Raw genomic sequence first — 26,175 nt, 5'->3', positions numbered from 1 at the left:
GTGCGGTAAACTAGAATAGAGCATGGATAAAGTCGTGGAAAGATGAGCCTGGCTCTGAACTGGATACAGATAAAGAACCAATGACTTTAGTTGGGGAGATGCAGGTGGCTAATGATATGATTTCCTGGCGAGGCAATGATTTGGACAATTGGGGTACAAGTCACTTGTGGAGCTGCTTTACAGCAGGATTTACGTGCTTTGAGTGGAGTAATACAGCTGGGCGGCAAAGACTCGGTATAACTGCGTCTGGATTCACTAATGATGGAAGATAAGAAAGTAAAGCAATGGGTTGAACAATGCAGTGCTTGACCATTAATCGATGCACGTCTTAAAAAATGTTACTTTTAAACATGAAAGTTATTCTTCTCATGAAAGGTAACCAATCTACAAATTGTCGGAATAATGGGCCTGTCCCACTTACGCGATTTTTTTGGCAACTTGCCGGCACCCGGCAGTCGCAGTAGGTCTCCAAAAAATGTCAACATGTTGAAAATCCAGCGGTGACCAGAACAAGGTACGAGTCTCTGGGCGACTACTCATGACCATACAGGCTTCACCCCGTGACATGTCGCCAGGGTGTCACCTGTATGGTCGTGAGTAGTCTCCTAGTCACCCAAAGAGTCGTAGCGTCTTTCTGGTCGCCGCTGAATTTTCAACATGTTGAAAATTTTCAGCGACCTATGACGGGCGCCGGCAGTCGCCAAAAAGGTTGCATAAGTGGGACAGCGCCATAAGGGTCGCGATCCGAAATTTCACCTATCATTGTTCTCCAGGGATACTGCCTGAACCTCTGAGTTACTCCAGCATTTTGCGTCTTTCCAAAGTTAAAACATCCCTTTGGTCATTTCTTGGGATGTGAGCGTCACTGGCATGGCCATATCCAATGGTGGCAATGAGCCACCTTCTTAACCTGCTGCAGTCCTTCCGGTGAGGGTCTTCTCAAAAAGTTGTTGGGTAGGAGTTTGGCCCTAATGAAGGTGAAGCAAAAGCGATGCATGTCCAAGTACAGACTGTGCGCAACTTGGAGAGGAACCAACAGGAGATACTGATGTGTCTTTGCAGTAGAGATCATGGGTTTGGGAGATTCTGTCGCAGTTGGCTGGTCAAGTAAGGCAGTGCATTTGGTAGATGGTACACAATCTAGTCACAGTGCATAGGAGATGAAATGGACACTTTGTCCAGATGAGATCGAGCTTCTTGACAGTTTTTGGAGCTACACCTGTGCAGGTAAGTCACCGAAGATAGACGCAAAATGCTAGAGTAACTCAGCGGGACAGGCAGCATCTCTGGAGAGAAGGAATGGGTGACATTTCGTCTTGAAACTCTTTTTCAGGGTGTTGACCCGAAACGTCACCCATTTCTTCTATCCAGAGATGCTGGCTGTCCTGCTGAGTGACTCCATCATTTTGTGTCTATCTTCAGTGTAAACCAGCATCTGCAGTTCCTTCCTACACAGGTAAGTCACCGTCCTGACATATATTTTGCCAATGCTTTGGGGAAGGAAAGGATCTGCAGTGTAGTGAATCACTCCTGTTTCTCTCCCTGTAGCTGCAGCCTGGTCTGCTGAGGGTTCCAAGCATTTTGTTTTTATTTTACATTTCCATCACCTGCAGTATTTTGGTTTTGCAATTACATTAATTTTAAAATTGCAAGTGCACTGTAGCTGGAAATGGAATAGCGAACATATTCCAATAACATGTTTCCCTCTCAACCATGAACAGTGAGTAATAAGAAAACATCAGCGAAACCAATGTCCACAGAACATCAAGCACATTTAAGTGAGACAAAAGAATTGTTATACTCACCATGTTACAGTCGCACTATACAGAGCAAAGATTGACCTCAGATAAATAGGCCACTCACATGAGATGGAAAACATTTTACTTCCACTCTTGACTGAACTCCCTGAAACACCAGTCAGCCTTTACTTTCTCAGGCAATTCAACTAATAGTTCTGCAACTGAGACATACTTTGGTAACTTCTGATGGGTACTGTACTGTATGAATCATGTTTAGTTTAGTTTAGAGATACAGCACGGATACAGGCCCTTCGGCCCACTGAGCCGCGCCGATCCCTGCACATAACGCTATCCCAAAAACACACACAGTAGGGACAATTTACACAACACCAATTAACCTACATAGACAATAGTCTGAAGAAGGGTTTTGACTCGAAACGTTGCCTATTTCCTTCACTTCATAGATGCTGCCTCACCCGCTGAGTTTCGCCAGCATTTTTGTCTACCTTCGATTTTCCAGCATCTGCAGCTCCTTCTTAAACAATTAACCTACATACCTGTATGTCTTTGGAGTGTGGGAGGAAACTGAAGATCTCAGATCTCAAAACCCACGCGGCCATGGGGAGAACATAGAAACAGCACCTGTAGTTGGGATCAAACCCAGGTCTCCGGCGCTGCAAGCGCTGTCAGGCAGCAGTTCTACCGCTGCGCCACCGCATCACCCACTGTCGACTCCAGGGTTTGGTTCAGCCCTGAATTTAATCCCTCCACCTGCCCTGTCTTAGCCCTAACTTATGGAACTCTCTCAAATAAATCACTGTGCCTCTCCTTCTCCTGTACGACCCTCTTCTGGAAAAGGTTTAATTAACTTTCCCTAATATCCTTTGTGTGCTCCTGTGAACCACCTTGGGAAGTTAAAGATGCTATAGAAATGCAGCTTGTTACGAGCAACTGAGAGAACAGTTTAACGATCAGGGCAACCAAAATATCATGAAGACCAAGTGCAGGAGGAACTCAGTGGGTTAGGCAGCAGCATCTCTGGAGGGAATGGATAGATACCATTGCAGGTCGGGACCCTTCTTCATAATTGATCAGAGGTTATTTGATTCTGCTTCCACTGCTCTTTCAAACAGAGCATAGCAAACCTAGGCACTGCATACTCTCCTCATTTACCATCTAAGGTATAGGTTCAACAACTGAGGCACTGCCTACTCCTTTTGCTAGGCTACAATTCACCAGGGCAACTATAGTTATAGCCCCCATAACCAAGACCTTACCGTGAAACGACAAAGGAAGTATGAGGACATCACTGCCTCCAGTTCCTTTCCAAGTTACACACCATCAGGACTTGGGAACATGGAACTAAATCTGTATCCCAACATCAGTCCTGAACCTCGTACTTTCTTCCCACGGAGGAGAATGAATATCTGGAATTCTCTACCCCCGTGGTGGTGATGGAGACTGGATCATGGGACGAAGCGGGGTAGTTTAAAGAGGAGATAGATATGTTTTTGAAAGAGCGGGGAGTGAGGGCAATGGTGAACCGATACAGCAGAGGAGATGAGATCTGGGGCAGAGCAGTCATGATCATATTGAATGCTGGGGCAAGCCTGAGGACCAAGTGGTCTGTTCCTGCTTCTGTTATCTTACGTTCTTTTGTGAATTCCTGGAACTCCTTCCCCAGCCACATCGGGGGAGCACCATTAACTCAAGGCAGGGGCTTCCCACTACCTTCTCAAGAGCATTTGGTGGGGGGGGGGGGGGAGGGGAAATGCTGCCCTTGCTGAAGATACCCACATCCCCTGAATGAAGTATAACAGATGCACTATGACTGGATATGCCTGCTTGCTAAAAATAAATTGGACTTAAGTGGTCTTCTTAACCTCAGGGTCATACACAATATTAACACACCCATGTAACAATATGTTAAAAGCTTAAGCATAATTCATTGGCGTAAATACAGGCTTTCCAAATTGTCAATGGGGGGAAGAAAAAAAACGGTAACACAATTCTTTAAAAAAAAGATCAGATTTGTTTGGATTGTGGAAGAAGAAAGCAAACTCCCAGTTCATCCAATTAGGTAAGCAGCAATCCAAATTAAACCAAATTAAAACTGGGCCTCCTCCATGGCTAGAGTGAGTCCCACCGCAATTGGGGGAGCAGCACCTCATGTTTTGCTTGGGTAGTTTACACCCCAGGGGTATTAACATTGACTTCTCCAACTTCAGGTAATCCTTGCTTTCTCCCTCCTTTCCCTCCCCTTCCCAGCTCTCCCACAGCCTACAGTCTCCGCCTCTTCCTTTCTTCTCCCCACGCCCCCCCACCCCCACGTCAGTCTGAAGAAGGGTCTCGACCCAAAACATCATATTTTTCTTCTATGCAGAGATGCTGCCTATTCCGTTGAGTTTCTCCAGCATTTTTGTCTACCTTCGAATTAAACCATAGCTCACTTGGTTATTTTAAACCCATTGCATTTAGTCCTCTAGCTTCAGGACCACCCACCATGGCTGCGGTCTGATACAGCAGTCAGAAGAATGTAAACATAATAACAGAGCGTGAACTGTTTCACTGCACTCAGAACTGAGCGCTGCGCAGCTTTACTGGAAGTGATACTTAGTGATCATCGTGCATCAGGACACAAAACCAGCTGTCATAATAACACCATTTATCCACACGACTCAGCCTAACCCTGGCTGTGTCTTAACTCATCTCTCCGACACAGAGCATGGCTAAATATGGCCTAACCATCAAATAGGCTTTTCTCAACTGCGCAACAAAAGGGTTTGTGTTGTGACCGATGTTGCCCTGTGAAATTCAGAACCCTTGCTTTAATTCTCGGCCGGCACACTCACGGATGCAGTCCTCACGGAGCCATGCCAAACCAGAGGATGGCCCATCCAACCTTCCTAGATCCCGTGTCACTTTGGCGAAGGTCCAACTGATATTTATTCTCATTCAGCATCAGTATAACAGCTTAGCTGCTCACTATCACACTGGGAACTTGCTGTGCAGACTGGCTTCCATGTATCCCAGAGCAATCACTGTACATTGAAGGTGCCAAAAGTAAATTGCTTGGGGAACATCCAAAAAGGGATGCAAAAGCACCACATAAATATCTTGGCGACAGAGACAAGAGACTGCAGACCCTGGAATCTGGAAATGGTCCTGCTGCAGAGTTGTAACACAATAACCTCAACCATTCCTTTCCATCCACAGATGCTGCTCCATGCGCAGTGTTCCTCCAGCAGATTGTTTGTGGATGCAAGTGTCTTTTTTTTTTCTTCGTTTATATCAACGGGTCAATGGTGGAAAGAGTCAAGAGCTTCAAATTCCTGGGCGTGCACATCTCTGAAGATCTCTCCTGGTCCGAGAACACTGATGCAATTATTAAGAAAGCACATCCAAGATCACCCCTCAGCCACCTGCGCTCCAATAACCTCTCGCTATAGTTCAAGCTCCCAAATCCAGGCAGAATCCTTCTAAATCTTCTCTGCACTCTTTCCAACCTAATGGCATCTTTCCTATAGCTGGGTGACCACAACTGAACACAGCACTCCAAGTGTGGCTTTACCAGCATCTTAGACAACTATAACATGAAGACCAACATGCCTACAGCTTTCTTCACCACCCTATCTACTCATGATGCCACTTTCATGGAACTGTGTATTTGTGCTCCTAGATCCCTCTGCTCTATATCACTACCCAGGTCCCTACTATGCACTGTGAAGATCCTGTCCTGGTTTGACATTCCTGAATCCAATAGCTTGCACTTGCCTGAACTTAACTCCATTTGCCATTCCTCAGCCTATTTGCCCAGACAATCAAGATCCCACTGGAATTCTTGATAACCTCTTCATTCTCCAAAATACCACCTGTTTTAGTGTTATCTGCAAACTTGCTACTCATGTCTTGTATATTCCCGTCCAAATCATTCACGCAGCTTTCTCAACTGTCTCTCGGCCCCTGCTCCTCGTTCTGCATAGGTGATACATCAGAAATGCACAATGTTGGGAATATCGAAAAACACAAATGAAGTTTGCATAGGCTTCCTCCCACATTTCCAAAGACGTGCAGGTTTGTAGGTTAATTGGCTTCAGTAAATTGTCCTAGATAGAACTAGGGCCAAAGGGCCTATTTCCATGCTGTATCTCTAAACTAAACTAAAGAGGATTTTTTTTAAATTGGACTTAAAGAATCCAATGACCTATGAATTAGAAGCTGCATTTAGTATTATAGCAACTAGCAATAAATATTTACCTCGTGCTAAACCGGCAGCATTTCTTTTTAATTCCATTCCGTTAATTTGCTGGGAATGATCACCTCTCCTCCAGCCTTGTGCATTTACAGTTAAAGCAAACTTGCAGCTGTCTCATTTCATTTTACACCCCACCAGAGCAGACAGAGAGGTGTGAAGTGGTATCCTGATGCTAAGTTGTATTTAAACCACAGCTGGTGTTGAGAATGAAGCAGCAATCTGCTAACGCTCTGCTATTGCAGTTTATTAACAGCAGTACAGTCCATATTTTTTGCTGATACATTAAACTGACTCCAACACATCTGAGGAGACAGTGGTTCTTGAAGCCACGATGAACAGGGTTACAAAAACCCCCCATCACTTCACAACAAGTGATGAAAAGAAAGACAGGCTAATATTTATAGAATGTCCTTCACCTTGAGATAAGGACACCCCAAGGTACATTACAACCAATGAAGCATTGTTGAAATGTAGGGAACATGACAACCAATGTGCAACTTGGCAATCTCCCACAAATAGATAATGACCAGACATTTGGGAAGTGATTTAAAAATTTAAAACCTCAAATACTAGCAATCTGAAATAGAAATTGAAAATATTGTAAACACTCAGCAGGTCAGGCAGTCTCGATGTAAAAGGAAACAGAGTTCACTTTTCTGTGGAAGACCCTTTGTCTCAACTGGGGAAGAGAGCGGTGCCTCATAGTATTTACCTATTTCTTTGCTTGTATTATTTCTCTCTCCAGCATTCTGCATTCATGAAGCTGTCTAGTTGCTCCATTAACAGCTTATTAACCCAGCCATCTGGCATCAACCGACCTCTTCATCAACTTAATACTATCTTGTCCGGTCCCTTTCAAATTTCCAGCTAAGATCTTTGAGCTGAAATGGTCATTCTGCCTCTTTTCTATAGATGCTGCCTAACGATGAGAGTTTCCGACATTTTCTGTTTATCTTATCCGTTAGTGATGTTGGCGAATTCGAGAGAACACATCTGCTCTTCTTCCAAATAAAACTCTGGAACTTGTTTTACATCCCCATTTTATAGACAGGGCCCTCCTTCATTAGATAATTAGCGCTTCCAACAGCACAACATTCCCACAGCATTTGGGAGCATTCCCACAGCATTTGGGAGCAACACTACCGAAGGTGCAACATTCCCCTAGTTTGGTTTGCAGTACTCCATGCAGTGAAGCCAGCATGGATTTCCGTCGAGGGAGTGCAGGATATCTCCACATATGGGAAATTAATGCACATGAGAGGAGACACAAGGAAAACACAACATGCTGGAGGAACTCAGTGGATCAGTGGAAAGAACAGAGCAGACTCAAGTCGCCTGTCCATTGCCTCCACAGATGCTGCCTGACCTACTAAGTTACTCCAGCACTTTGCGGTTTAAAGGAGGCCTATCTGGAATATAGGTCACAGACAGCGTCTTTTTGCAGATGATGAAAGATAGCCCAAACATATTTCTAAGCAAAGGCCAAGAGGAAAGAAAAAATGAGGAGAAAATGTTTGATTTTGCTAACATCTCCTTGGCTGGTGACATAGCCTGAGAGCAGCATTGCCTTGCTAGATCTTGCACTAAGTCTGTGTTACAATTATAGTCAGTCTGAATTCAGCAAGGCTCAGGAGATTACAGTGATTACACACCATACAGCGCCAGAGACCCAGGTTCAATCCTGACTAAGGGTGCTCTCTGTACAATCAATCAATCAACCTTTATTATCATCTTGCAAAGCAACAGTTGTACAGTGCAAAATGAAAAGACGTTTCCCAGGGAATACCGCAGCATCACACATGAAACTTAAAACATTTCACACATAATAACAGTAAAAACAATCCAGTCCCTGATGAAACAGTACAAATAGTTATACTAACGGAGTTAGTACGCTCTACCCGTGACGTCTGGGAGCTCCGGTTTCCTCCCACACACCAGACGTACAGGTTTGTAGGTCAATTAGCTTGGTAAAATTGTAAATTGTCCCTGGTGTGTGTAGGATAGTGTTAGTGTGCCGGGATCGCTGGTTGGCACGGACTCGGTGGGCTGAAGGGCCTGTTTCCGGGCCGTATCTCTAAACTAAACTAACCTACATTAGCTGCCAGGACTCCTGCCCCAAATTACTCTTTTGACAAAGAATAGGGGAGGTATCCCAGGCAGCCGGTCCAATATTTGCCCTTCAACCAACCTCCCTTGCTAGCGAGAGCTTTCTGTTTCCTACATGCCAATTGGCCTACACTTCATGGTACCCCATTCCCTGTATTTTGTGTGGACCTCAAAGTGTAATGGCAGAGACTGGTGAGTTTGCCTGGTCACACTGATTCCTAGATCATGGCTGTCGCCAGAGGCTTGAGGGAGGTTTCTTAGGATGCTCAGACTGCCTTGATGCATCATTAGCCTGGTTCCATTGAACCGAGGCTCTCCTTTGAAACGCCAGCCGCAAGTGTTGCATGGTGTGAGTGTGAACTGACGTGGCCGGCAATCTTAGACCCACCAGCTGCCCACAATAGGAGCCTATGACAATTGAAAGCAGCTGAGCAACAGGCCTCACAGTTCATTCATATCTCTTACACTTCCAAGCTCTCTCCTTTATAGGGACTGTTAAGACTGGTGAAGGTGGGGGGGGGGGCGAGGGTGGGAGGGGAAGGGGCACTTGGTCAGCTGAGAATACTCACCCTGCAAAGGAAAGGACAGGAAACAGAGAGGAAAAAGAGAAATGAAGCATTGCAAGCTGTTACAATCACAGTATTAATGAGAACAAGGATTTATGGCCACAACGAAGCCATTTGAGGATGTTTGTTAGCAGTCAATGCTTCAGCGTAACCTGATCCTGGTCATAAAATCCCCCGCCAGCCAATAATCAGTGGTAGATTAAAAACAAAATAAAAATATGAAACAGCTGTCCTAACATGGCACATGAAGCCTAAGAATCTTCAGCAACCTCGACGGCTGGTTCCGAGTTGGGAAAATGCAAGCAGAAGGAATGGGAGCAGGAGTAGGTCACAAGGCCCCACAAGCCTGCCCACTGTCCTGCAGTTGTGTCTCGTTCTCTGCCTCAACTCTCTTGTCCTTAAAAGTTCACTGATGTCCTCACTGATCGCTCTGAGAGATCATACACAGTGAGAAAATACCTGCTATTTTTATTTATCATCAGTGAAACAAATACTCCAAACATAGAAGCAAAAAGCTTGAGTAACCCAGCGGGTCACGCAGCATCTCTGGAGAAAAGGATCGGTGACGTTTCGGGTCGAGACCCTTCTTCAGACTGAGAGTCAGACGAGAGGTACATTAAGGGAAAAAGAATAACTAGAGAGAGAATAGAGCCCCTCAGAAACCAAATCAGTCATCTATGTGTGGAGCCAGCCGCAGGAGATGGGCATTGTCCTCTGTTTTTACCTCAATTAGAAATGTCACCTATTCCTTTTCTCCAAAGATGCTGCCTGAACCGCTGACTTACTCCAGCTTTTTTATGTCTATCTTCGGTGTAAACCAGCATCTGCAGTTCCTTCCTGCACAAATAAATACTCCAGCTCAACATAGTGGACCCTCCAAGTTTGGCCAGTCAGAATGCTATGATAAATTGCAAGTCCCCTCTGATTTAAATGCCATTTCTTGGGGAAATTATAGCATTTCATCAAGTGGATGAAATTCTTCACATGTAGTTCTGTGGGAGAACCAGTCCCCCACATGGACTGAATACCACCGACAAGAGATGGATAATAAATGCCCACCTTGCAATTAAAGTATCCCGATCATTAATTTCCAGGGTGATAACAATCTTGAATGGAAGGGCAAGTGTGTGGGGTTCTGTGGTGCACTCCTGAATCAATTTCACATGTTCTTATGTGACGATCTGCATCCTAATCAACAAGCCAGTTTATTGACATCCAAGCTAGAATCTTACCATACATTGGGCGGCACAGTGGCGCAGCAGTAGAGTTGCTGCCTTACAGCGCCAGAGACCCGAGTTCGATTCTGACCACGTACGGAGTATGCACATTCTCCCTGTGACCATGTGAGTTTACACCAGGTTCTCCGATTTCCTCCCACATTCCAAGATGTACAGGTTAATTGCCTTTTGTAGATTGTCTCTGGTGTGTATGATAGAACTAGTGCAAGGGTAATCATTAGTCGCCTTGGACTCAGCGGGCCGAAGGGCCTATTGCTACACTGTAATGCTAAACTAAACTAAAATTGTCTCTTCACGAACAACTAATTCCACTTCTCCACCACAGCAAATTAAAAAATGAACTACAGACAGTGGAAATCTGAAATAAAATGAGAAATTCCTGGAAACATTCAACAGGATTTTGAAAGAACAGATTTAATATTTTGGGTTGGAAGACCCTTCTTCATTTGGACAACGAGTCTTCAACCTGAAATATCAACAAAGTTTCTCTTTCCTCTTAAACAGGTGGATTTGGGCTGAATTGTGAAGTTAAATTGGAGAGAGATTCCATCTGCACAGTGAGTTATGACTGTATAAAGCAACACTCCACTTTTTTCTGAATGGTGCAGTCATCAACCGCTGCTGAACTGAGCACTTAGTCCAAGCTGCCAAGGTTGAATCGTCATCTCTACACTTCAAAAGACCCCGGATTAAAATAGGACTTTGTCTTTTCACTTGTGTCCTGTATGTTAGAGTAAACACACAAAATTCTTCCGATAAGCCTATTGGATCTATTCCACTTCCCGGAATCGCCACCCACAATCCCTACACTCCCATACACATCCCAGCTGTTTGGGGGCAGATCTCACTGGCCTTCCCCATCAGTTCCAGTTGTGAGCTCTCGAGCAGTGGCTGGGTCACTGGTCCACGGGTCCCACAATGTCCTGACTGCTTTTGTCAGCTAGTAAAGATGGGGGCCGTCTATAAACGGTTGTTTTAAACTTTCGACTTTAGAGATAAAGGCACTTCGTTCCACCGAGTCCGTGCAAACCAGCCATCCAGTACACTACACACTAGGAACAATTTACAATTTTTACCAAAGCCAATTAACCTACAAACCTGTACGTCTTTGGAGTGTGGGAGGAAACCGGAGCACCCGGAGAAAACCCATGCAGGTCACAGGGATAATGTACAAACTCTGTACAGACAGCACCCGTAGTCAGGATTGAACCTGGGTCTCTGGCGCTGCAAGGCAGCAACTCCACAGCTGCGCTGCCGCGCCACCCCGGAAGTGGAGCCCTCTGAGGAAGTGGGGAACGTTGGTGTGCGTTCTTGTCCATGGCGTCAATATGGTGGGATCAGGACAAATTGTTGGTCTTCTACTTGTTGTTGTAAATCAGGGTGTTGCCCAGAGCAAGCGACACTCGACAGTGTGTGCGCAGTGAAATGTTCAATTACCAGCCCTACTGAAATGTCAGCATTCCTGCTGCTCGAATACAGCGAAAGGCAGCTCAGCAGATTAAAGACAGAGATATCAGCATGGCCCTCACAGAGCATTCAACTCTCATCACTATTTCAAAAGCTATTTATGAAGAAATGCAACATAAAAGAGCACAATTTAAAAAAAAACAAAAAAACGATGATTCCGGATGAAATGATTCCCACGGGGTGGGTTCCATTTTTCCATAAGTGAATTAATCGGACGGACTGAAATGCAACAGAGCACATTAACGTGGTCAAAATGACACACACACACTGGAATGAACTCAAGTTCAAGGGCAAACTGTTCCTGTGGCTGAGTGCCTGCCTGCCTCTTATTTTCTCATTTGTAGATGGATGGCTTGAATGGGATACATTGGGAGGGGGAGGGGAAAATGCTGGGGGGAGAGAGTGCAATCTCCAGCTGCCTCAACCACAATTACTTTTAACCCCTGCACCTCCTACAGGTACTTCTGGCTATGCTTAACCCTACTCCTGCCCACTCATCGGGTCTGGAATCTGCAGGGCGACCCAGCTCCTGCTGTGGCTCCGTTTAAAATGCACTCCTGTCTTTCACTCTAATATCCCGTAACCGTGCAATGCTTGGCAGTCTCTGCACTCCTCCAATTCCGCCTCCTGTTTTAACCAAACCACAAAACCCCATTATAAAAAAGCGAAAACATGTATTTATAAATTTTTGCAAAATAATTATAAATAAATAACTGAAATATCACATTTGCATAAGTATTCAGACCCTTTACTCAGTACTTGTTGAGGCACCTATGGCAGCGATTACAGACTCAAGTCTTCTTGGGTATGACGCTGCAAGCTTGGCACACCTGTATTTGGGTAATTTCTCCCATCCTTCTCTGCAGATCCTCTCAAGCTCTGTCAGGTTGGATGGGGAGCGTCAATGCACAGCTATTTTCAGGTCCCTCCAGAGATGTTCGATCGTGTTCAAGTCCGGGCTCTGGCTGGGCCACTCAAGGACATTCACAGACTTGTCACGAAGCCACTTCTGCATTGTCTTGGCTGTGTGCTTAGGGTCGTTGTCCTGTTGGAAGGTGAACCTCCGCCCCAGTCTGGGGTCCAGAACGCTCTGTAGCAGGTTTTCATCAAGGATCTCTCTGTACTTTGCTCCGTTCATCTTTCCCTCGATCCCGACTAGTCTCCCTGTTCCTGCCGCTGCCACCACCATGCTTCACCGTAGGTATGATATTGGCCAGGTGATGAGCAGTGCCTGGTTGGCATTCAGACCAAAGTGTTCAATCTTGGTTTCACCAGACTAGAGAATCATGTTTCTCATGGTCTGAGAATCCTTTGTGCTTTATGGCATCCTCCAAGCAGGCTGTCATTCAGGGTGTCGCACAAGTATATCATATAATAAAGTTGTATTGCCTTAAAAAAAAAATTTTTTTAAAGCAGGCTGTCATGTGCCTTTTACTGAGGAGTGGCTTCCATCTTGCCACTCTACCATAAAGTAGAGACAAGAGACAACCTCATTCTCAACGTGGGAAAAACTAAGGAGATGGTGGTTGACTTCAGGAGGGCGGGAAAACAACACCATACACCTCTGCACATCGATGGAGCTGATGTGGAAAGGGTCAGCAGCGTGAAGTTCCTAGGACTCCACCTGTCAGATGACCTGATGTCCACAACCAACACCACAGCACTGGTCAAGAGAGCCCAGCAGCGACTACACCCTCTCCGAAGACTACGTAAAGCAGGTCTCCCCACTACACATCTACGAACTTTTTATAGGGGGACAATCGAGAGCACATTAACCAACGGCATCACTTCCTGGTTCGGGAGCTGCACGGCATACGAACGGCACCAACTTGACAGGATTGTGAAGACCGCCAGCAGGATTATTGGTGCTCCGCTCCCTTTCTTGCTGGACATATACAGGAAGAGATGTATCAACAGAGCCATCTCCATCATCAAAGACCCCTACCACCCATTGCATCACATATTCTCCATCCTGCCATCTGGGAAGAGGTACAGGAGCATTAGCTGCAAAACCAGCAGGATGCTCCTCAGCTTCTTCCCGCAGGCTATAAGACTGTTAAACAGACTTTGCCCCCTGCCAAAGTATCGCGCACCAACCACCAACCTGGACAGAGCCACTGTCGTGCCTCTCCTGATCGGAACGCCTGTTGATGTTTAGTTGAGAGTAGTGTTAAACTTGTTCATGATATATGTATTTTTATTTCTATTTATTTTTTACTGCACACTGAATGGACACTGGTTTGAGTAACGTTTTTTTGTTTCCTCTGGGTATGTGAGTACTCAGGAAAATAACAATAAAGATATACAATACAATACAATACAATACAATACAATACAATACAATACAATAAAGGCCTGATTGGGCGGGTGCTGCAGATATAGTTGTCCCTCTAGAAGGTTCTCCCATCTCCATAGAGGATCTCTGGAGCTCTGTCAGTGACCATCGGGTTCGTGGTCACCTCCCTGACCAAGGCCCTTTTCCCCCGATTGCTCAGTTTGGCCGGGTGGCCAGCTCTATGAAGAGTCCTGGTGGTTCCAAAGTTCTTCAATTTAAGAATGGGAGAGGGCACTGTGCTCTTCGGGACCTGCAATGCTGCAGAATTTTTTTTATACTCTTCCCCAGATCTGTGTCTCAACACTATCCTGTCTCGGAGGTGTACGGACAATTCATTCGTCTTCATGGCTGGTTTTTGCTCTGACATGTACTGTCAACTGTGGGACCTTATATAGACAGGTGTGTGCCTTTCCAAATCATGTCCAATCAATTTAATTTACCACAGTCAAGCTGTAAAAACATCTCAAGGATAATCAATGGAAACAGGATGAACCTAAGCACAATTTTGAGTGTCATAACAAAGGGTCTGAATACTTATGTAAATGTGATATTTCAGTTATTTCTTTCTAATTACCTTACAAAAATTTCTAAACACCTGTTTTTGCTTCTTCATTCTGGGGTATTGTGTGTAGGTTGAATTTAATCCATTTTAAAATAAGGCTGTAACGTAACAAAATGTGGAAAAAGTGAAGGGGTCTGAATACTTTCTGAATGCACTGTATATGGTAGTTAACTAACAAAGGAAGGGGAGGAGGCAGATACATTTATAACATTTAAAAATAATTTGCATTGGTACTTGGATAGGTAAATGAGTGAAGGAATGGATCTAATACAGGCAAATGGGAGTAGCGTGGACAGGTGTCAAGGTTAGCACGGACAGGTTGGGCCAAAGGGGCCAATTCTCTGCTGTACAACTCTATAATTTAGCACCTTCAGTCTTCCATCCCTCCACCTGGCTCCATCTCCATATTTTTTTTTTAAATCTGCTTCCACCTTTCATCCACTTGCCTCCTTCTCCCAACTCCACCCCCCTCCATCTGCCCATCTTCCTTGGTCCACCCACAACCTGCTGGCCCATTTTTCTCCCCTCTCCCTCTCCCCCTCTCCTCTTTCTACTGGCCGCTCTCCACTCTCAGTCCTAATGCAATCTTGACCTGAAATGTTAACAACTCCTTTCCCTCCACAGAGGATGCTCGACCTGCTGAATTCCTCTTGCATTTTGTTTCTCTGCTCCAGACTCCAGCACCTACAGTCTCTTATAACAAGAGGAATCGAATATAGGAGCAAAGAGGTCCTTCTGCAGTTGTACAGAGCCCTAGTGAGATCACACCTGGAGTATTGTGTGCAGTTTTGGTCCCCTAATTTGAGGGAGGGTATTCGTGCTATTGAGGGAGTGCAGCGTAGGTTTACAAGGTTAATTCTCGGGATGGCGGGACTGTCATATGCTGAGAGAATGGAGCGGCTGGGCTTGTACACTCGGGAGTTTAGAAGGATGAGAGGGCATCTCATTGAAACATATAAGATTGTTCAGGGCTTGGACACGCGAGAGGCAGGAAACATGTTCCTGATGTTGGGGGAGTCTAGAACCAGGGGCCACAGTTTAAGAATAAGGAGTAAGCCATTTAGAACGGAGACGAGGAAACACTTTTTCTCACAGAGAATGGTGAGTCTGTGGAATTCTCTGCCTCAGAGAGCGGTGGAGGCAGGTTCTCTGGATGCTTTCAAGAGAGAGCTAGATAGGGCTCTCTCTTGAGTCAGGGGATATGGGGTACTGATTGGGGATGATCAGCCATGATCACATTGAATGGCAGTGCTGGCTCGAAGGGCTGAATGGCCTACTCCTGCACCTATTGTCTATTGCCTATTGTGTCTCTATGACTAAACTCTGGAATTTCGTCTCTAGGTTTCTGAACTCCTTTCTCCCACTATTTAGGATATTCCTTAAAACTCTGTGACTAAGCTGTCAGTCGCCTGACTCAACATATTCTTGCCTCAATGAAAACTTTGGTTTGGCAGCATTTATGTGAGGTGTCCTTACTATATTACAGGTATATATCTGTGGATGTGGGTACTGGTCTGAAATTTCCAAGTGTGCATGACCCCATTTTGCTTGTACTCCAGGTCTATTCTCTTTTCTTTGTCTCGTCTGACTTTCAGAAGAGACCTGTTCCTTCCAAAGCAGATTCCCTTGCCCCACGGACAGCCATGTTTGCAGCTTCCAGAAGTGAAGAGAAAGAGCCCTGGGGATGTCATTAGCTGCCGTGTTTTGTTGCCAAATATTCATGGTCATGTTTCATTACTGCATAGAATGAGGCCATTCACCCCATCAGGCCATTCAGCCCATCAGATTGATACATTCCCATCAGTCCCATTTCCCAACTATTTCCATGTAAACTATTCTCTCTTAGGGGTTCCACAAACAGCTCCCTATATGATCCTGCCACCCACTTACATGAGGGGCAATTTACTGTGGCCAATTAGGGTGGCACGGTGACGCAGCGGAGGAGTTACTGCCTCACAGCGCCAGAGACCCGGGTTTGATCCTTACTACGGGTCTGTCCGAATGGAGTTTGTACGCCCTCCCCGTGACCACGTGGGTTTTCTCCGGGAGCTGTGGTTTCCTCCCACACTCCAAAGACGTGCAAGTCTGTAGGTTAATTGGCTTCAGTAAACATTGTAAATTGTCCCTAGTGTCCAGGACAGTGCTACTGTCCAGGGATCGCTGGTCGGCGCGGAAACGGTGGCCCAAAGTGCCTGTTTCCGCGCTGTTTCTCTAAACTAAACTAAATTAACCTACTGTCATGCATGTCTCTAGGAAGCGGGAGGAAACTAGAGCACCCGGAGGAAACTCACACAGTCACAGGGAGAATGGGCAAACGTCACACAGACTTGTATCCAAGCTCAAGATCACATAAGGGATGCTGGAGCTGTGAAACTGTGCCTGTGCTGTTATTGTACACCCCCCCCCCTCCCCCCTCCCCTCAATAGGCACCCATTCCCTCCCTAACCCACTCTGAAGAAAGTTCACTGCAAAATAGTCTGACCCACATGTCTCAGCAGCAACCTTCATTCTCTGAGTTCAAGTAACATCCCTTGGATCTATATTATAATGTCCCCTTATAATTGATAGCGCACATCTTGATTAGCTGCTAAGGGGTTAGTGATGGTGTAAAGTATCATTTATATGAGAGAAAGTTTCTTAACATGAAAGATTCTGAAAAGTCTCCCATTATAGGGCTGATTTATAACATGTGAGTGAAATGATCGAGCAGTGCGCAGTTACTGATCCTCTCACTGAACCAGAGGCACCACTCATTTACTCGGAAAGTTTCACCCACCACTCTTCACACACGCTGAAGGCTCGAAACAGCAATTTAATCACCAGCCCAATGACCTTCAAAATGCTCTTTGTGAAATTAAAAAATAATCATTACAAATGACTCCTCGAGGTTCAAAAGCGGCAACACATTCAGGCAATTCAACACATGAATTTAATTTGTGGCACGCTGCTCTGTCTTCTCTCAAGTGGCTGGAGAATTAGTTTCTGGTTTCCTTAGATCTGTCAACAAGTATTGTGACAATATGAAAGTAGAGTCATGGAGTTGCACAGAATCTTCGGCCCATCGCATCAATGCCGGCCCTCAGGTAACTGCCTATACAACTACCAGGTGGACTGAGTGATCTCCCGGTTGCCAAACACTCTAATTCCCCTTCCCATTCCCACACTGACCTTTCTGTCCAAGGCCACCTTCATTGTCAGAGTGAGGCTAAATATAAATTGGTGGAACAGCATCTCATATTTCACTTGGGCAGCTAACAACCCAGTGGTATGAATATTGATTTCTCTAGCTTCAAGTAACTCCTGCATTCCCTCTCTCTCCATCCCTCCCCCACAAGTCACACTAGCTTCACCCAACAAATAGCTAACCCAATTGTTTTCACCCAACAAACAGCTAACAATGGCCCATTTCCTTAATCATCGTTTTTGCATATCGTTCATTTGTTCTATATCTCTCTACATCATCGTCATATCTCTCTTTTCCATTTCTGTGACTTTCAGTCTGAAGAAGGGTCTTCAGGGTATGCTTCTTGATGAAGGCGAGTGTTATGTGTGTCTTATTATTGTGCTGCTGCCTTCCAGGACATGGACACCAATCACCCCCTGTACTTCTCAGGTCCGTCCCTTCATTGTGTACGTCCTCCACTCATTAGTCCCCCCACAATGAATCACCTTATATTTTACATGATTAACTGCTATCTGCTATTGCATTGCCCATCTTACCAACCAAGCAATATTAAAGACTACCCTCCTCACTATAAACAACACAGCCTATGTTTGTGTCATTTGTGACACAGGATTCTAACCGCAAAGACATCCCTTGGCCATTATTCTCACCTCCTATCGCTAAACCTATTCCCGATCCAATTTTCCAAATAGCTCTGGATCAGTGTCTCATGAAAGGCCTTGAAAAATATATTTCTGAAAGTCGAGTAGCCTACATCAACCTCTCTATCCTCATCGATACATTTTGTATGTCTTTGAAAAATAAAGTTGGTCAGGCAAATTTATGCTGCTCAACCTTGTTATTCCCTATCTCTCCCATTGCATATTAACCCATCCCTCAAAATCTTCTTCCAGTAGATTCCCTGCCACTGATGTTAGACTCCTCGACCTGTAATTAATTACCTGGCCTACCCCTGCTGGTCATCATGCACAAAGGTACTGCATTCGCTGACTTTCAGTTGTCTGGCAGCTTACCTTTGGTCAAAAGAGAGTGAAAATTTTCTATCAGAGCCTCTCTGACTGAATCTGTTCCCTGGCCTCCCACAGGGATACATTCCTGACCTCTGCTGCTGTCTGTGTGTAATTTCCGTGTTCTCCCTGCGACCTCATGGGTTTCCACCCACCTTTCAAAGACAAGTGGATAGGTAGGTTTATTGGTCACTGTAAGTTGCTCTTGATGTGTATATGTTAGAATATGAAGACAGTTATAAAGTCATAGTGTCATGAAGCATGGAAACAGGCCCTTCAGCCCACGTACATACTAACCAATTTGGCATTCTGGCTAATCCCATTGCCTGCATTTGGCCCATATCCCGCTAAACCCTTCCCATACAAACAAGTGTCCAAATGTCCCTTGAAAGTTGTAATTGCTTCTTCAGGCATTTCATTCCAGATACCGACTACCTCCCCATGTGAAAAATTTGCCCCTGATGTCCCCAGTAAATCTCTCCTTTGTTACCTTCAACCCATGTCCTCCTGATTCTATTGGGAATAGGGGTGGAATAAAATAGGATCAGTGTAGGATTTATGCAGAACGATGCAAGATAGTCCATGCAGACTCAGTGAGCCTAACACCGTATTTCTGTGTTCTGTATGCAAGTATTCGCTTCCTATAACCATCCCTTAAATCTTAAAGAAACCTGGTCTTGATCCCTCCTCTCTCATTAACTACCGCCCAATCTCAAACCTCCCCTTTCTTTCAAAAACCCTGGAGCGTATCGTTGCGTCGCAACTTCATTCCCACCTCCTTGCGTATAACCTACTTGAACCCCTCCAATCTGGCTTTCGCCCCCTCCATAGCACAGAAACTGCTCTCCTCAAAGTCCTCAACGACCTCCTCACCTCTGCTGACACTGGTTCCCTCAACATCCTCATCCTCCTCGACCTGAGCGCAGCCTTCGATACAGTGAACCATAACATCCTGCTCACCAGACTCAAAGACCTCGGCATTGAAGGCTCTGCACTCAGCTGGCTCCGTTCCTACCTTTCCAACAGATCCCACTTCATCTCTCTCCATAACCACACCTCTGCTACAGCCACAGTCACTCAAGGCGTTCCCCAAGGCTCCATACTCGGCCCCCTCCTCTTCATCATCTACATCCTCCCCCTTGGTCAGATACTCCGCCACTTCAACCTGGACTTCCACTGTTACGCCGATGACACCCAGATCTACCTCGGCACCAAATCCCCCCACAACCCCCCCCTCTCCCATATCAACTCCTGTTTGTCATCCATAAAAACCTGGATGCAACATAACTTCCTCAAACTCAACAGCGATAAGACAGAATTCCTCCTCATAGGCTCCAAATCCACACTCAACAAAATCAATAACCCCACTCTCACCATCGACGGCACCACTGTCTCCCCATCTCCCCAGGCCCGCAACCTTGGCGTGATCTTTGATTCCACCCTCTCCCTTGAGCCTCACATCCGCCATGTCATTAAAACCTCCTTCTTTCATCTCCGCAACATCGCCAAACTCAGACCCTCTCTCACACCTCCCGCTGCTGAAAGACTCATCCATGCCTTCATCTCCTCCCGACTGGACTATTGCAACTCACTTCTCCTTGGCATCAGCTCCACCTACATCAACCGACTCCAACTGGTCCAGAACGCAGCCGCCCGACTCATCATCCACACCAAATCCTGGCATCACATCACTCCAGTCCTCAAACAACTTCACTGGCTTCCCATCTCCCACCGGATCACTTACAAAATCCTGGTCCTCACCTATAAAGCCCTCCATCATCTGCCCCCCCCATATCTCACTGACCTCCTCTCCCCCTACCAACCCTCACGGTCCCTCAGATCCACATCAGCCGGTCTCCTTTCCATCCACAAGTCCAATGTCCGCAGTTTTGGGGACAGAGTCTTCTCCAGGGCAGCTCCCAGGCTCTGGAACTCCCTCCCCCAACTGATCCGCAATTCCGTGTCCCTCACCATCTTCCAGTCCCGCCTCAAGACCCATCTCTTCACCTCTGCCTATCCTTAGCCCCACGTCCCCCTCCCTTTTCATCTGTGCATGAATTGCCTCATATTGTGTTTTGAATTGAATTCTGTCTTTAATTTGTGTACTAGTCATGTCTCTACTATTTATTTCATTCCCCTTACATGTTTTCCCTCTACCTGCTAAATTTTTGTAAGGTGTCCTTGAGACTCTTGAAAGGCGCCCATAAATAAAATGTATTATTATTATTATTATCACTGGACACCAGGAGTGAACTCCTCACACTGATAGCCCCCTCTCAATATCAAGTTCACTGAGAACAGCAATGCTCTTTCTTGCCACTGCTGACATAGTGGAAGCTGTCAGCTCTGAGCCAATTATCCAATGGTTAGAAACATAGAAAATAGGTGCAGGAGTAGGCCATTCGGCCCTTCGAGCCAGCAATGCTGATCATCCTAAATCAGTACCCCGTTCCTGCTTTCTCCCCATATCCCTTGATTCCGTTAGCCCTAAGAGCTATATATAACTCTCTCTTGAAAACATCCTAAATCGCCTTCCCCTTATTCTTAAACTGTGACCCCTGGTCCTGGACTCCTCCACCATCGGGACATTTTTCCTGGATCTAGCCTGTCCAATCCTTTAAGAATTTTATATGTTTCTACAAGATCCCTTCAGAATTTTATATGTTTCTATAAGATCCCTTCAGAATTTTATATGTTTCTATAAGATCTATAAGGTTCTGATGGGTCCCTCACCCTCATGGTCTGCTTACATCCCAGAAGCAACACTGAAATCTAAAAAAGAGGCTGGGTTCAAGTCTGGTGCATGCTGGAAGAATTCTAAGGTAACTAAGTTTTTTCAGATGCCACCCCCTCAGGGCACTGAGCTACTGAAGACCGGAACAAATCCATGTTGGCCATTGGAATGTCTGGCGACTGCTCAAAGCGTTTAACAGCACCACCTCTACTGACGGAGGGCACCTAACTCTCAGTCATTCCATTTGTACAAATCTTGTTTTGCAGAATACACTCAAAAGTGGTGGGGTGAGCAAAATGACACGGCTTGCATGGGGGAAAAACACACAGGCCACCCACAAATTATCTTGATAAAACAAATGTTAATTTGCATGATTTATTCTAATAGGTTATGAAGACTGAGATTAGCGGAAAGTGTAGGAAGGAACTGCAGTTGCACTGAGATGGGTTAACGTGCGATTCTTTGCATTTCCAGGTGAGACATCAATTCCCCTCCATGCTTGCCCCAGTTCTGAGGAAGGGCCCTTGAACTAAAACATTAACTGGTTTCGCTTTCCCCAGCTGCAGCTGACTGGATGAGTTCTTCCAGCATTTCCTGATTTAGTTTTAAAGCATGCAGATGTGAATGAGGCACTGAGTCACGTCCCAGCAAACGTCCTGCCCTGTCCAAACCCAGACGATCTATGGCAATGTAACCCTGCCCTGACCCAAAGCTGAAACACAGAGTGCGATCCGTTTACAGCTCGGTTGGAGCAGCCAGCCTCTATCACTTGATGACTCCCCTTGTCAGTAGTGCTTTGGACTTGGCAGCCACCGTCATGCCACTGTCCCACATTTCCCAGAACTGAAACCTTCGGCGCCATTAAAAAAACAGATACAAGTTACGATCCTGCTACAAGCATTTGTATTAGTCAGAGAAACTGATTTTCCAAAGAGACTTAGACTGAATCCCACCAGCGATCGTGAATTACTATTTTGCTCTTGTGCAATGAGTAGGGAGTTGAGGCATCGGACTTTAAAGCATAAACTTGTGACGAAATTACCTTAGAATTGAGCGAAACAGCAGTCACTTCAGATTAACCTGACACATCTGTCTGCAGGCAATAAGACTGCTGTCACATTATCTGCACTATGTACCGAGGAGCAGCTTAATCAGCAAGGGGAATGCAGCAGCTTTGCCATGTATGGTCCTGGGATTAAGATGGTGAAATCCAGCACAGTTCACAGGCCCCCTCCCCCAACCCCCTGCTCCTCCTCACTCATCACAAACAGTGGGTGAAAAAAAAACCTGAGTTCATACAATGAGCTGTCAGCAAAGCTTACCCAGAGGCCAGGCCCGGCCAGAAAACTTTTAAAGGCTCTTCCAGGGGCCAAAGAATTACACTTCAGCATACGGATGTGATGGGAGAGCGTTGGAAAGGACTGGAAAAGGAGATGAATGTGAGAGGTTCGGAGAAAAGGACAAAGGCAAGAGGGAGAGAGGGGGCAGTTAGAAGTGAAAGGGACAGGACAGGCATTAACAGGAACATTAATAGGAATCTGAGGGGTAACCTTTTCAAACCAAGCATGGAACAGCTGCCAGAGGAGGTAGTTGAGGCAGGGACTATGCTAACGTTTAAGAAGCAGTTAGACAGGTATATGGATGGGACAGGTTTGGAGGGATATGGGCCAAACACGGGCAGGTGGGACTAGTGTAGCTGGGACATGTTGGCCGGTGTGGGTAAGTTGGGCCAAAGGGCCTGTTTCCACACTGTATCTCTCTATGACAGAGGAGGGGGAGGGAAGAGCTTAGCAGGACGGTGGAATGTTAGGGAGGACTGTAAACTATCAGAGGAGATGGCAAATGCTGGAGAGAATACATTGGGTGGGGGGGTAAATGTTATATGAAGGAGAATGTTGAAGGAAATGTGTCAGGTTATAGAGCTTTCTCCTGCAGTAGAGTCATATCATTTTTCAGCTTGCTGTGGTCATTAGCATGCACACTTACTACCATATACAGCCTTTCCTGACAGCATGCAGCATAACAACATTAGGCGTCTTTCGAAATCTCTCTGTGTAAACCTGCTAATGTAACTCTCTCTGCCTTCAGCAGCCGATGAAACACATGCCAGATTCAGGCTGGGTCACAGCACTTCTGATTTGGTATCTAAGTGGTGTGAAAGTAGATTGCTTCTTAGTGCCTCATCCATGGGTGAAACATTGTCAGATCCCGGCAACCACCCAGCCCAATCCAAACCGAGACAATCAAGCGGAATGTAGCCTGCCCTGACCCAAAGCCAATACACAGTGTGGCATCCGTTTACAGCTCGGTTGCACTTTACAGAAGGATGTTCTATGATGACACTGGGATATCACAGCTGAGCAACGATTAAGTCAAACTGCAGGACAGTTCTTTCCCCTTCCCGGTTTACACAACAGATTCTCGCAGGGCAAGTAACAGAGAGTTGTTACCTCGCACTGGCCAAGGTCTTCACAAACCAGCAGATCCACTGCCAGGATAAATGAGCCGAGACAGAAAGCTGGCCTGGAAACATAGGAGCCTAGAAACAGCATAATGTTATGCGTGTGTGACAAGCGCCACATTAACCTAATTTCAACTACACTCAGTGCTGATTTTACTGGAGATTATTTCCAGGTGAAATTGAGCTGGATGGGGCACTTCCACATGCCACGCTGACATGCCTGGCATATTCTCAGCGTTAGGAACGCATCAAATGGACCACTTTCACTGTGACAAATGTTTCAGTCCATCTCAAAATAAATTGAAGCTCAAAGCTCCACACTCTAATCTTCATGGAACAGTCTCAATATCACTCAGTGAACGTTGCACTCATTTGTCGCGATTTTTGTCAATTAAAGGCTCACTTCCAACATTGGGATCCCAGATTTGATTGCAGACATTGTCCCGTTGGATCCATCTCGATGGGCAGTGCCAGCTGCACAAGCAATAGGTATCCTGCCAGAAGCAAGCCATTCCAAAAGGAATGCCATTCCTGGTCCTATTTGCCCGCGCTTGGCCCACATCTCTTTGAACCTTTCCTATCCATGTACCTGTCCAAATGACTTTTAAATGTTGTTTGGTACCTACCTCAACCACTACCTCAACCACTCATTGCGGATGATGAGAAGAATTTCCTTGTGGTGAATGTCATGTTTTTGGGAAGCAGACACAACTCCTTCCTTCTGAGGCAATCCATACTGACGGACATGTTGGGAAGCAGCGATGCCCCAAGAGACAGCTCCTGGAAACAAGGCCATTCTTCTGTTTCCATGGCTGCCTCCACCAGTATGCTCTCCCAGAACAGCTGGGACAAATCTGTTGGAATTCTTTGAGGAAGTAAATATCTGGACAGACAAAGAGATTTTCAGCAAGCCTTTGGTAAGGTGCCGCATATGAGGCTGATAAAGATGGGAGCCCACGGTATCAAAGGGCAGATACTAACATGGACAGCAGGTTGGCTGGATGGCAGAAGGCAAAGAGTGGCAATAACGGGGGGCTTTTTCTGGTTGGCTGCCAGTGAACAGCGGAGTTCCACAGGGGTCGGTGCTGGGGCCGCTACTCTTCATGTTGTATATTAACCAGGGGATTGAAGGGGCTTTGTGGCCAAGTTTGCAAATGTGGTGGATGTGGCACGTCCCTGTGAACTGAAACATAGAAACATAGAAACATAGAAATTAGGTGCAGGAGTAGGCCATTCGGCCCTTCGAGCCTGCACCGCCATTCAATATGATCATGGCTGATCATCCAACTCAGTATCCCGTACCTGCCTTCTCTCCATACCCTCTGATCCCCTTAGCCACAAGGGCCACATCTAACTCCCTCTTAAATATAGCCAATGAACTGGCCTTGACTACCCTCTGTGGCAGGGAGTTCCAGATATTCACCACTCTCTGTGTGAAAAAAGTTCTTCTCATCTCGGTTTTAAAGGATTTCCCCCTTATCCTTAAGCTGTGACCCCTTGTCCTGGACTTCCCCAACATCGGGAGCAATCTTCCTGCATCTAGCCTGTCCAACCCCTTAAGAATTTTGTAAGTTTCTATAAGATCCCCTCTCAATCTCCTAAATTCTAGAGAGTATAAACCAAGTCTATCCAGTCTTTCTTCATAAGACAGTCCTGACATCCCAGGAATCAGTCTGGTGAACCTTCTCTGCACTCCCTCTATGGCAATAATGTCCTTCCTCAGATTTGGAGACCAAAACTGTACGCAATACTCCAGGTGTGGTCTCACCAAGACCCTGTACAACTGCTGTAGAACCTCCCTGCTCCTATACTCAAATCCTTTTGCTATGAAAGCTAACATACCATTCGCTTTCTTCACTGCCTGCTGCACCTGCATGCCTACTTTCAATGACTGGTGTACCATGACACCCAGGTCTCGCTGCATTTCCCCTTTTCCTAGTCGGCCACCATTTAGATAATAGTCTGCTTTCCTGTTTTTGCCACCAAAATGGATAACCTCACATTTATCCACATTATACTGCATCTGCCAAACATTTGCCCACTCACCCAGCCTATCCAAGTCACCTTGCAGTCTCCTAGCATCCTCCTCACAGCTAACACTACCCCCCAGCTTAGTGTCATCCGCAAACTTGGAGATATTGCCTTCAATTCCCTCATCTAGATCATTAATATATATTGTAAATAGCTGGGGTCCCAGCACTGAGCCTTGCGGTACCCCACTAGTCACTGCCTGCCATTGTGAAAAGGACCCGTTTACTCCTACTCTTTGCTTCCTGTTTGCCAGCCAGTTCTCTATCCACATCAATACTGAACCCCCAATGCCGTGTGCTTTAAGTTTGTATACTAATCTCTTATGTGGGACCTTGTCGAAAGCCTTCTGGAAGTCCAGATACACCACATCCACTGGTTCTCCCCTATCCACGCTACTAGTTACATCCTCGAAAAATTCTATAAGATTCGTCCGACATGATTTACCTTTTGTAAATCCATGCTGACTTTGTCCAATGATTTCACCACTTTC

At 45.8% G+C, this 26,175-nt stretch overlaps 1 protein-coding gene across 1 annotated transcript in view; it reads right to left on the bottom strand.

Annotated features, from left to right (window-relative positions):
* Positions 1-26,175, bottom strand: part of smyd3 (SET and MYND domain containing 3) — a 775,824-nt gene that overhangs the window by 163,935 nt on the left and 585,714 nt on the right. The window lies entirely within an intron of this gene.

The sequence above is a fragment of the Amblyraja radiata genome, chromosome 8 (genome assembly GCF_010909765.2).
Source record: "Amblyraja radiata isolate CabotCenter1 chromosome 8, sAmbRad1.1.pri, whole genome shotgun sequence".
Taxonomy (NCBI): Eukaryota; Metazoa; Chordata; class Chondrichthyes; order Rajiformes; family Rajidae; genus Amblyraja; species Amblyraja radiata.
Note: the sequence above shows the minus strand (reverse complement) of the source record. Positions and strands in the feature narration are given on the sequence as shown.